General features: G+C 50.4%; 1 long non-coding RNA gene across 1 annotated transcript; it reads left to right on the forward strand.

The window, feature by feature from the left end:
• Positions 1-265: 265 nt before the first annotated feature.
• Positions 266-8,201, forward strand: LOC111177787 (uncharacterized). Its single transcript, XR_002645487.2, has 3 exons — positions 266-4,598; positions 5,788-5,901; positions 7,107-8,201. It is a non-coding gene; the product is annotated as an uncharacterized LOC111177787 (long non-coding RNA).
• Positions 8,202-10,769: the final 2,568 nt, after the last annotated feature.

Below are 10,769 nucleotides of genomic sequence, written 5' to 3' on the forward strand. Positions count from 1 at the left end.
GGAGGTGCGGAGCCCGGCCCGACGCGCACTCTGCGCTCCGCGCGCCCTGCGGGCCCCCCAGGCCGGCCTCGGGTGGGCGAGGGTCGGGGCTGGCGCAGGCCGAGGCTGAGCCCGGCTCCCCGCGCCGGACCCGCTGCGCCCGGCGGCCGCCACCGCCTGGGTCCCCGCGCGCCGCGCCTGCCCCGCTGAGCCGCAGCCTCCGCGCAGAGCCGGGGCGGGGGAGGAGGAGCGCGGGGAGGTGCGGCAGGGCGGGCGCAGGGAGGGAGGAGGCTCCGGGCGCGAGGGGACCCGCAGCCCCGCCCCCCGGCCTCCCGCCCTCTCGGCAGGAGTCCAGATGCTGCGGAGCCGGGAGCGCGGACCCTGGAGCCGGGAGCCCTGGCTTCTAATCCAGGTCCACCTGGCAGCCTCCTGCTTGTCCTCCGTTAAAACGGGAATCAAGTTCATGCGGCTTAAGGAAGATGAGGGGCTTTCCTCTGGGCTACCCTGGAGCCAGAGCAGAGGGGTGAGGGCTGTGTCTTCGGCCAGAATCGGCGAGCACGAGAGAGCAAAGTGCCGATGGGACGCATGGAGCAACATTTCAGATTCAGTTAACATTGAGCATCTAGTAAGTGCCAGGGGGCTTTACAAACATGAACTGACAACACCCCCAGTTTAGGATGAGGACCGGAATTAGAGAGGTCAAGGGCATTGCTGAAGGCGGCACCGCACGAGCGCACGGTTGGCTGGTTTTCTGACTCCCGGGCCAGGGCTCTCTCGATGGTCTTCACTCGAGCACTCTTTCCGTGGCTGAGCCCGGGCCACGTCCGGCTCCACGCCCATCCCCACGTCTGCGTCCTCTCTCAGCCCATGATTCCTCATCCTCAAGCTTCCTGCTCTGTCCCCACCACCAGATCCAACCAGTACCGACTCCTGTGGACCGTCCCTTTCAGAGGCTCCCTTCTCACAGCCCCTCGCCAAGTACAGCAAGTCCATTTCATCTGTCTGGCCGCAGCCTCAGTCTCCTTATGGTCTCCCTCGGCTCTTGCTTCCTCCTGTCTCAGCACCAGAGGCATCTTCCTAAAATGTGAACCTCACCAGTCCTCCAGGGCCCCCTCTACCTGTGGGCTTGGTCCAACTTCTTTTTTTTCTTTTTTTTGCGGTACGCGGGCCTCTCACTGTTGTGGCCTCTCCCGTTGCAGAGCACAGGCTCCGGACGCGCAGCCTCAGCGGCCATGGCTCACGGGCCCAGCTGCTGCGCGGCATGTGGGGATCCTCCCGGACCGGGGCACGAACCCGTGTGCCCTGCATCGGCAGGCGGACTCTCAACCACTGCGCCACCAGGGAAGCCCTGGTCCAACTTCTTACAAGGCTACAAGGTCCCTCATGTCTTAGCCCTGCCCCTATTTCAGACTTCATCTCCTTCTACCCCTTCTCTGGTGGCCCCAGACACACCCAACTGTGTTCTGTCTTTCCTCCAGGCCAGGGAACATTCTCTCCCCTCTGCCTGGAATACGTTTCCTCTTGGTCCTTCTCATCCCAACCTGTAGCCCCTCACACACCAGTTTGCCCATGTAACGTCTGCTAATGCTTCAGATCACACATCCTCTAGGATGCCGCATTCTTTTGGATTCGATTCGGCAGACTGTAAGAGAAGACCCCAAGAACAAAGGCTTAGACTCGAAAGTCCAATAAAAGAAGTCTGGAGCTGGTCAGCCCAGGACTGGGCTGAGCTCCGAAGTGATCAGGACCCAGTCTTTTACCCCTGGGCAGTGTTTTTACCACCTTCTAACACACTCCGTGTTCCTGTCTCTAGAGCTCCCTCCCAGGTAAACCTGGATCCTCCTGTGTCTCAGGATACAGGCTCCTTTTCTTAGGGTTAGATAATAGGAATGAGTCCTGCCCACAAACTCAGAGGTTGGGGGAAAAGTTTTTCCTTTTCCTTTAAATCAACTTAATTGTAACTTCAGGTCACCATCCACTAAGGTGGTAGCAAATTCCAGCTCATTTTTAAAATTGAGATAAAATTCACATAACATAAAATTCACCATTTTAACCATTCTAAAGTCTACAATTCAATGTCTTTGAGTACATTCATAATATATTCACGACATAGTGCGACCATCATCACTATCTAGTTCCAGAACATTCTCACCACCCTAAAGAGAAAGGTGGTCATCCCTCATCTCCCTCTCCTCCAGCCCCTGTCCACCACGAGCCTGCTTTCTGTCTCTATGAATTTGCCTAGTCTGGGTATTTCATATCACTGGAATCCTACACTCTGTGGCCTTTCGTGCCTGGCTTCTTTCACTTAGCACGTTTTCGAGGGGCATCTGTGTTATAGCATATGTCAGTCCTTCATTCCTTTTCATCTCAGTCTGTTTTGAAGGCTGTTGTCCTTCCAAGGTGGTATCAGAGTCCCTGAGGCTTATGAGGGAAATCCTGGCTGGTACCTGTCCTCCGAGCCGGGCAGGCCCTGCTTCCTGGCTTTCCAGGGATACGGAGTCTTTGCTGGGGCTGGGGCTCTGGGGCCAGAGCTGCCTCTCCTGGCCACCGAGCCATGTGGCTCCAGAAGGCTCTCATGGAGTGCTAGTGACCCTGCTGCCCTGGAGGAGTCCCCAGACCTCTCTGCCCTTCCCGGGCAGGGGCCCGCCCTCCTCACCTCACCGCTTCTCCAAGGGCCCCCTCTCTCCAGGACACCCCATCACCTCTTCAGTGGCCTTAGGTTTTTAGTACAGATCAGCTTCATTTTCAGGCTGCCTTGCTGTCTGCCCCACCACAATTATTAAGGCAAAGACGTACAAAGCCTGGCGAATTGCTTACAGTTGGGAAATATGTAGAGAGCCAAACAAAAATTTCATGAGAATAGGTTATCCTACTACCTGCCAGAGCGTCATGGTTGGCCCTGCATCCCCACATGCACTGAGCAGTTCTGGAACGTTGGTGTTTACTAGACCGGGAGGGCACAGAGTTGCAAACCCAAATGTGCAGGGGCAGACATTTGAAGGAAGGAAGGAAGGAGTAAATCCTACCAGTGGGGGCTGTGGGGGACCCCCTCACTCAGGTCAGTGGGTTATTGCCAAGTGGCCATGCTGCTCCCCTGTTAACAACGCTTCCCAGCATTTTGGTGTTTTCCAAAGGGGTTGGAAATATGAGTTGTTATATGAAACTTTATGATTTTTAATTCTGGCAAATAATTCGTATTTTAATAGAAAACTTGTATAAGCCAAAAAATAACAGCCACAGCGCGCACGCACACACACACACACACACACATCTACATGATTGATTCAGCCTCTGGGCTACCAGTTGATAGTCTCTGATTTACGGATACACTTGATGTCAGGGACCCCATATAGCACAAGACATCACAAACCCTTAGGTAAATTGTCACTGGATGAGACCCCTAAAGACAAATACCTCCTAATTAGGCAAGGGCCTCATTTGCTGGCCTATCTCCCCCGTCTTCCTCACTGCTTATTATGTGAGGATACGGTGTGGGTCCTCATGGTTATGAGCAGGTGCTGAACTCGGAGGATATTAGGAAAGGTATTTCCATATGGATGAGGGCTGAACCTATATACGAGTTGTAGGTTTCTCTGCTTATTCCTTTGGAGTAGGCTTGAGAAATCACACTGCCTACTCTCCATACGTCAATGAAATCACCTGAGATCTGCAACCAGACTGCCTATTACTGTGGGACACCAGGAAGGTCTTAGCTCTTGGCAGTAAGAGGAGTAGGAACAGATCATTTATAACAACAAACATAAATAATTCACTTTACTGTCCGTAAGTTAATAAAGTGAAAAAAATGTGAAACCAACACAAGGAGAAGACTAAGTACTGGTGGTAGAATATATTTTATTACATGGCTGTATTTTGGCATAGTTTCCTTCGCAGAGTCTGTTCTTGGCTGTCTACAATCAAATTCTCATTGCCAAGTCCATGTGAGTATTGTTGTATAACTCACTATGCTGCTTGGAGCCATGGGGTCTTCAAGGTCCTTCTTCCTTGGGTTCAGGAAGACACTGTCCTTTTTGTGGCACAGAGGAGACATCCTTCTGGTGAAGAAGTTCCTCTCCACCGGGGCAAAGCCTCCCCTGTGTCAGGTTGATGTGTATTTCTCTCTAGAGCGTGGTTCATCTTGCTGAAATAAGTCTCCACTCCCCTGTCCTGTCCTTTTTTGTCACAGGGCCCCCAGTGATGTGATGATGTGGTTTGTCCTCTGCTGGGTTTTGGTTTTGTTTTGTTGCATTTTGTTTTGTTTTTGGCTTGCACAGCGCAGCTTGCGGGACCTTAGTTCCCCTGGGCAGTGAAAGCGCGGAACCCTAACCACTGGACCTCCAGGGGATTCCTAGGTCCTCGCTGGTTTCCATGAGGCCAGATGATGACTCTGAATCTTTCTCATCCTCAACCTAACCCTAATACACTGTCTATGCTGGCGACCCCAAGTAGCGCACACAAACAGATTGTTCAAGCAGAAATACTGAGGGTCGTCAAAAGACTTTGGCCAAGAGATTTTCCTATCCCAGAGCCAACTGTGAGACCCACTGAACAATGATACTGTGGCCCAGGAAATGAGCGTCAGCTCCTGGACGTGGGCACACCAAAAGAGGATTGTGGTGAGTAAATCTTCGAAGCACCGGAATAATATTGTATGGCCAGTGGTTTCCCGAAGCTGCTCCACAGGTTGTTCTCTGGAAGGAGGAGAGTCCACAGAAGTTAAAGCATGTGAAAGTGAAGGGGAGGGTAGGCAAGGCAGCAGCTGCGAAATCCCCGTGGCGTGGACTTTTCTGCATCCAGGGAGAGAGGCACTGCACTGGTGCAGCAGGGCCTGGAGGTCACCCTGGGACTGAGGCTTTGTGAGCTGGTGTGGGTTTCTCTGACAACACGATCCGCTTGGGATTTCAGGGGGCTTCCAGGCTATTTGTGTCCCAGTGCCATGGAGTAGGAACAGAACCACTGACTGCCCAGCTCACAGTCCTGACGCTGTCCCTTACTTTGTCGAGGTTTATTTGTTTAACTTCCTCCTGCCTCTGTTTTCCTCATCTGAAAATCAGCATCTACCCCAGTGGGTTGTTATGAGTAATGAGTTCATATAGGCGAACACGTACAAGAGACACCTAAATGTCAGTTTGCGGTACTCGCCTCCCAAGTCCCAACTTTCTCTCTTGCTGTTTTCTGCCTCTCAGCCTGTGGTCCCTGTGCTCTCGGCTTGTTGCAGAAAGTTCAGCTTTTCCACTAGCGCTTGACCGGACTCTTAGCCATATTGGATTGCAGGTCACAGGCAGAAAGGGCCTCTCATGATAAAGCTGTATCTTCTTCTTTCTGTGTATGTTTTATTTTAACTCTAGTAAAAAACACACCACATAAAATTTACCATCTTAACCATTTTTCAGTGGCATTCAGTACATTCATTTTGTGCAAACATCACCACCATCCACCTCCTGAACTCCTTTCATCGTGCAAGACCGAAGCTCATTACCCATCAAACAGCTCTCTGTTTCCATCTCCTCCCAGCCCCTGGCAACCACTGCTCTACTCTCTCTCCCTGTGAATTTGACTAGTCTAGTTACCTCATATAAGTAAAATAGTGCACCTAGTCTGAGTGACCACAATTTAATTAGTTGCTTCATTACTGGGTAATGAGAATGGCCAACTTGCTGCCAAGAAGAGAAGGCTCTCCACCTTCCTTGACTCAGCCAATTCCATATTCCAGGGTCACTTGCCAACCCCCCTTCTTTTTTTTTTTTTTTTTTTTTTTTTTTGCTGTACGCGGGCTTCTCACTGTTGTGGCCTCTCCCGTTGCAGAGCACAGGCTCCGGACGCAGAGGCTCAGCGGCCATGGCTCACGGGCCCAGCCACTCCGCGGCATGTGGGATCTTCCCGGACCGGGGCACGAACCCGTGTCCCCGGCATCGGCAGGTAGACTCTCAACCACTGCGCCACCAGGGAAGCCCCCAACCCCCCTTCTTGATGCCAGTTTCTATAGCAAGACTCTTCCTAGGGTGAGCTACAGAAAGCCCTGCCCAATTGGCTTAGGCAAAAAAGGAATGCATTGGCACATGTAACTGAAAGTTACACGTGAGCCCCAAAAGGGCTCCAGGTAAACCTAAGCCAGACTCTTACACTGTGTCATCAAGGCCAGCAGCTCTGTATTTTGGTTCCATTCTTCTCCATTCTGCCTGCCTACTCAGACTCCACACAATGGAACGTGCTCCAGGACCACACCTCCCCAGATGCAAGGTCAGCAGGAAAAAGAGAGCTTCTCTTCCCTAAATAATTCAGATAAAGTCCTGGCCCTGACTGACCTTGCCCGCACCCAGGTCATGTGTCCACCCCTGAACCAATCTCTGTGGTAAGGTCTGGGTCATATGTCCAAGCCTGTAGCTGAGGTCAGGGTCATCCTCACCCAAATCACAGGACTGAGGGTGGGGAAGAGACAAAGAAAATGCGACTGTCACAGGAAGAAAGGGGACAGGCTGTTAGGCAGGAAGAAACAGCAAATGTTTGCCATATAGACAGTGGAATAGTAAAGCCCTTTAAAAAGAATAAAGTAAATCAGTATTTGTTGATTTGGAGCAACCTCCAAGCTAAGTTAGAAGGAAGCAAGACGCAGAAAGGCAGCAGAGCACGTGGCCACCAAAAGATGCGTATGTGTTCAAGCACGCGTGTGTGCTCGTACAGGCATGAAGATTTTTGCGAGAATATACAAGAAACAGTTCACGGGTATTTACCTCTGTACAGCGGAACTGGGGGGCGTGGGACTTCTTTTGTTTTCTGTCCTTCTGAATTTTTAGCTGAATATGTGTACATTTTCATCAAATATCAACTTACCAGGCCCCACCTTTAAGTCGTATTCAGAGCATCTGTGTTAGAATTGTTACCTCACAGAAACTGGGGAAGATCACTGGGTCCGTGGAATCTGTGGCCTGGCTGAGATTTTGAATGAGGGGCAATGGGTCTGGGATAGCGAGGCCCCAGGGCCCTGGGCCAGGAGCTGGGCAAAGCAGAGCCACCTGTCATGTTTTCTATGTCAGGGGTAGCGGCTGGGGAGCCCTTCAGAGGGAAAGGGGAGCTTGGGACTCAGCTCTGAGAGCTCACAGCTGGGCACTGTCTTCCTTTTTCAGGAACAAAGAGAAAACTAGCATCTGGGTGGGCCTGGATTTGGGGTCCAAAGCATCTTTGGAAGGATCTCAGAGCAGCTACAAGTCCCCTCTTTGGCACCCTGGCCCCAAAGGTGCCCCCAGAAGTGCTTGATTTTACCTTGGCCGTGAACCCACTTACCATTATTTATATAAGGTGATTACCGTTTACATCTAGATATCGTGTAGCAGAAACATTCTGCAAATTGCTAAAACATCAAATCAACTCTGCGGTATCGTTTCTAAGTGCAGGGACAACGTCTGCCCCTGTGTGTTAAGACTTCATCACGTGCTGCTCAGGTGGCTGGGCCATCTGCTTACAACCTTCCAAAATTAGGAGCCCAGGAGACACCCCCAGACTCGTGACCCAGGAACTGCCAGCCACCTTCACAGACACCCCATTTCCCCAACCTGAAAATCAAGCCAAGAGAGATCAAAAGCTCTTCCTTCAACAAATTCATTAACAATTATTGAGCATCAAATACACACTGGGCACCTTGCTAGGTGCTGGGAACACAGAGGCCAAGGACACACCCAGTCCCGGCCCTCGGAGCTTCATGATGAGAGCCTAAGCAGTGGATGGAAGCTGAGCCGCCTGGTGAGCACACCGGCTACCAGCTCCGAGAGTGAGAGGGCAACCGTGCTCAGCATTTCCTGATGGAAGCAACCTCTGCAGGCAAGAAAAACTGTTCCTGGCCAAAAGATTGACTTCACAATGAGAATGATGTCTCAGGCATTAGCCCTCTCCCTGGAGGGTAACAGGAACCTGCAAGTGACCCAAAAAACTTGCACCAAGTCTTTGTTGTATTCACCAAATCTGACTTTGTACTTTTTTTCTAAAATGACAAAAATAAATTTTTAAAATTATAAAGTTAATACATAAGCTGTTTTCATGCAAACAATATATAAATTTTTTAATTTTAAACTTTCGCTTGAGTTTGGTATACTACATATGCTTCTAAGTACTTTTTAATATATGTAAAATAAATATTTATGATTTTTTTTACAAAAGTTAATACATTCTGCAACTTGCTTCTTATGTCACTTCATATAGCTCTCTTGCATTCTTTTTTAACACTTACATAGAATTCTACAGTTTGGAGATACCATAATTATTATTACTTCATTATTCTCCTAGGGATGGACATTTAAATTGTTTCTAATTTTTTTTTTTTTTTTTTTTTTTTGCGGTACGCGGGCCTCTCACTGTTTTGGCCCCTCCCGTTGTGGAGCACAGGCTCCGGATGCGCAGGCTCAGCGGCCATGGCTCACGGGCCCAGCCGCTCCGCGGCATGTGGGATCTTCCCAGACCGGGGCACGAACCCGTGTCCCCTGCATCGGCAGGCGGACTCTCAACCACTGCGCCACCAGGGAAGCCCCCTGTTTCTAATTTTTTAATAGCACAGGCAATGCTGCAATGAATATTCTAGCATATTTACTTTTGTGCTGTTGTACACGTGTTTCTTTTTTTTTTTTTTTTTTTGGCTGTGTTGGGTCTTCGTTGCTGCGCACGGACTCTCTAGTTGCGGCGAGCGGGGGCTACTCTTTGTTGCGATGCGTGGGCTTCTCATTGCGGTGGCTTCTCTTGTTGTGGAGCACAGGCTCTAGGCGTGCGGGCTTCAGTAGTTGCGGCATGCAGGCTCAGTAGTTGCAGCTCGTGGGCTCTAGAGCACGGGCTCAGTAGTTGTGGCTCACGGGCTTAGTTGCTCTGCAGCGTGTGGGATCTTCCCTGATCAGGGCTCGAACCCATGTCCCCTGCATTGGCAGGCAGATTCTTAACCCCTGTGCCACCAGGGAAGTCCCTGTACAAGTATTTCTATGGAAGAAGTTTCCAGAAGTGGAATTACTGGGTCAAAAGTTCTCTGAAATGGTTCAGCTTGAGTTTGAAGTGAAAATACTGTGTAAGTAAACATTCTGCAGAGCAGAGAGTTATTAAATAATGCACAAGATGAACTATTCAGAGTGATATTTAAAGTGTGCCCAAGGGTATGCTTTGTGCCTTTGGGCTGCCGTGTCAGAAATGTTCCAGTTTCCTCGTGAGGACAGGAAGTCAGCAGAGCAGGATTCCTGAGCCGGGGTCTCCCTGATCCCACTGACAGGAACGTGTGAAGGGTTTTGATGGCAGCATCAGAATTATTCGCGGACTGAACGCATCAGTTGATCACACAAGAGGATGGATCACACGTGCGCATGAGAAGCCCTCAGACTCCTAAGTGCTGTTCTGAAGAGAGAGCAGCATACCCAAGAGGCATTTGGGTGTCAGCGCCTGTCCTCACACAGCACCTGATCCTCTTCCTGCTTAGGTAGTAAGCTCCGGGTCAGTTTCTCACTTACTCAAAACTCACACTGTATATACTTGCTGTCTAAACCTCTTTTTTTTTCTTTTGGCTGTGTTGGGTCTTCGTTGCTGCGCGGGGGCTTTCTCTAGTTGCGGCGAGCGGGGGCTAGTGTTCGTTGTGGCGCAAGGGGTTCTCACTGCGGTGGCTTCTCGTTGCGGAGAGCAGGCTTTAGGCTCGCGGGCTCAGTAGTCGTGGTACGCGGGGCTCAGTAGTCGTGGCACGTGGGCTCAGTAGTTGTGGCTTGCAAGCTCTAGAGCATAGGCTCAGTAGTTGTGGCGCACAGGCTTAGTTGCTCCGCGGCATGTGGGATCTTCCCAGACCAGGGCTCGAACCTGTGTCCCCTGCATTGGCAGGCGGATTCTTAACCACTGCACCACCAAGAAAGTTGGTGATTGAATAACTTTCAACCTGAGAGAAGTGAGGGACCAAGCATCATATTTAGCCCCAAGTTCCCTGAATCTTACACAGTGCCTGGCACACAAGCGGTCTTGGCAAATGCTTCTTGTAGTGTGGCACAGACTAATGTCAGCTCTAGTTGAGCTGTTAATTTACTACTGGGCATGGGCAAATCACCTCCCTGCTGTAAGCCTCAGTTCCCCATCTCCCTGCTGGAGTTGTTTCAGGGCTGAAGTGAAACATACGCATAGCCCACAGTATTGTGAATTGATGTAAAAGGTAAGGATTAGAAAGTGGCCTCCATATGTGACTTTTCAAATATGCCCAGACATTAAGGAACATTTTGGGGTCTAAAAAGCAGGTTAGAGTTTGTTTTTCTCACAGACATTTTACGATTCAATTAAGTAGGGATTCAAAGTGGTAAAAAAAAAAAAAAAGCCCTGTTTCCTGTAATACTAAAACTGTTTTCATTTTGAGTGGGGTAAGAATACAGCCTTTGAAACTTTTTTTAAAAATATATTTATTTATTTTTGGCTGCACTGAGTCTTCGTTGCTGCACGCGCGCTTTCTCTAGTTGCAGCGAGTGGGGGCTACTCTTCGTTGAGGTGTGCAGGCTTCTCATTGCGGTGGCTTCTCTTGCTGCAGAGCACGGGCTCTAGGCGTGCAGGCTTCAGTAGTTGTGATACGCGGGCTCAGTAGTTGTGGCTCACGGGCTCTAGAGCGCAGGCTCAGTAGTTGTGGCACACGGGTTTGAGTTGCCCCGCGGCACGTGGGATCTTCCCGGACCAGGGCTCGAACCCGTATCCCTTGCATTGGCAGGCGGATTCTTAACCACTGCGCCACCAGAGAAGTCCCTGAAACATTTTTATGTTCCCTGGTTTGGCTTTGAAAACGACTGGTGAAAGTTTCTCTG

This window comes from Delphinapterus leucas, chromosome 9 (genome assembly GCF_059928025.1).
Source record: "Delphinapterus leucas isolate spDelLeu-1000000601 "Yukka" chromosome 9, BTC_Dleu_Yukka2, whole genome shotgun sequence".
Classification (NCBI taxonomy): Eukaryota; Metazoa; Chordata; class Mammalia; order Artiodactyla; family Monodontidae; genus Delphinapterus; species Delphinapterus leucas.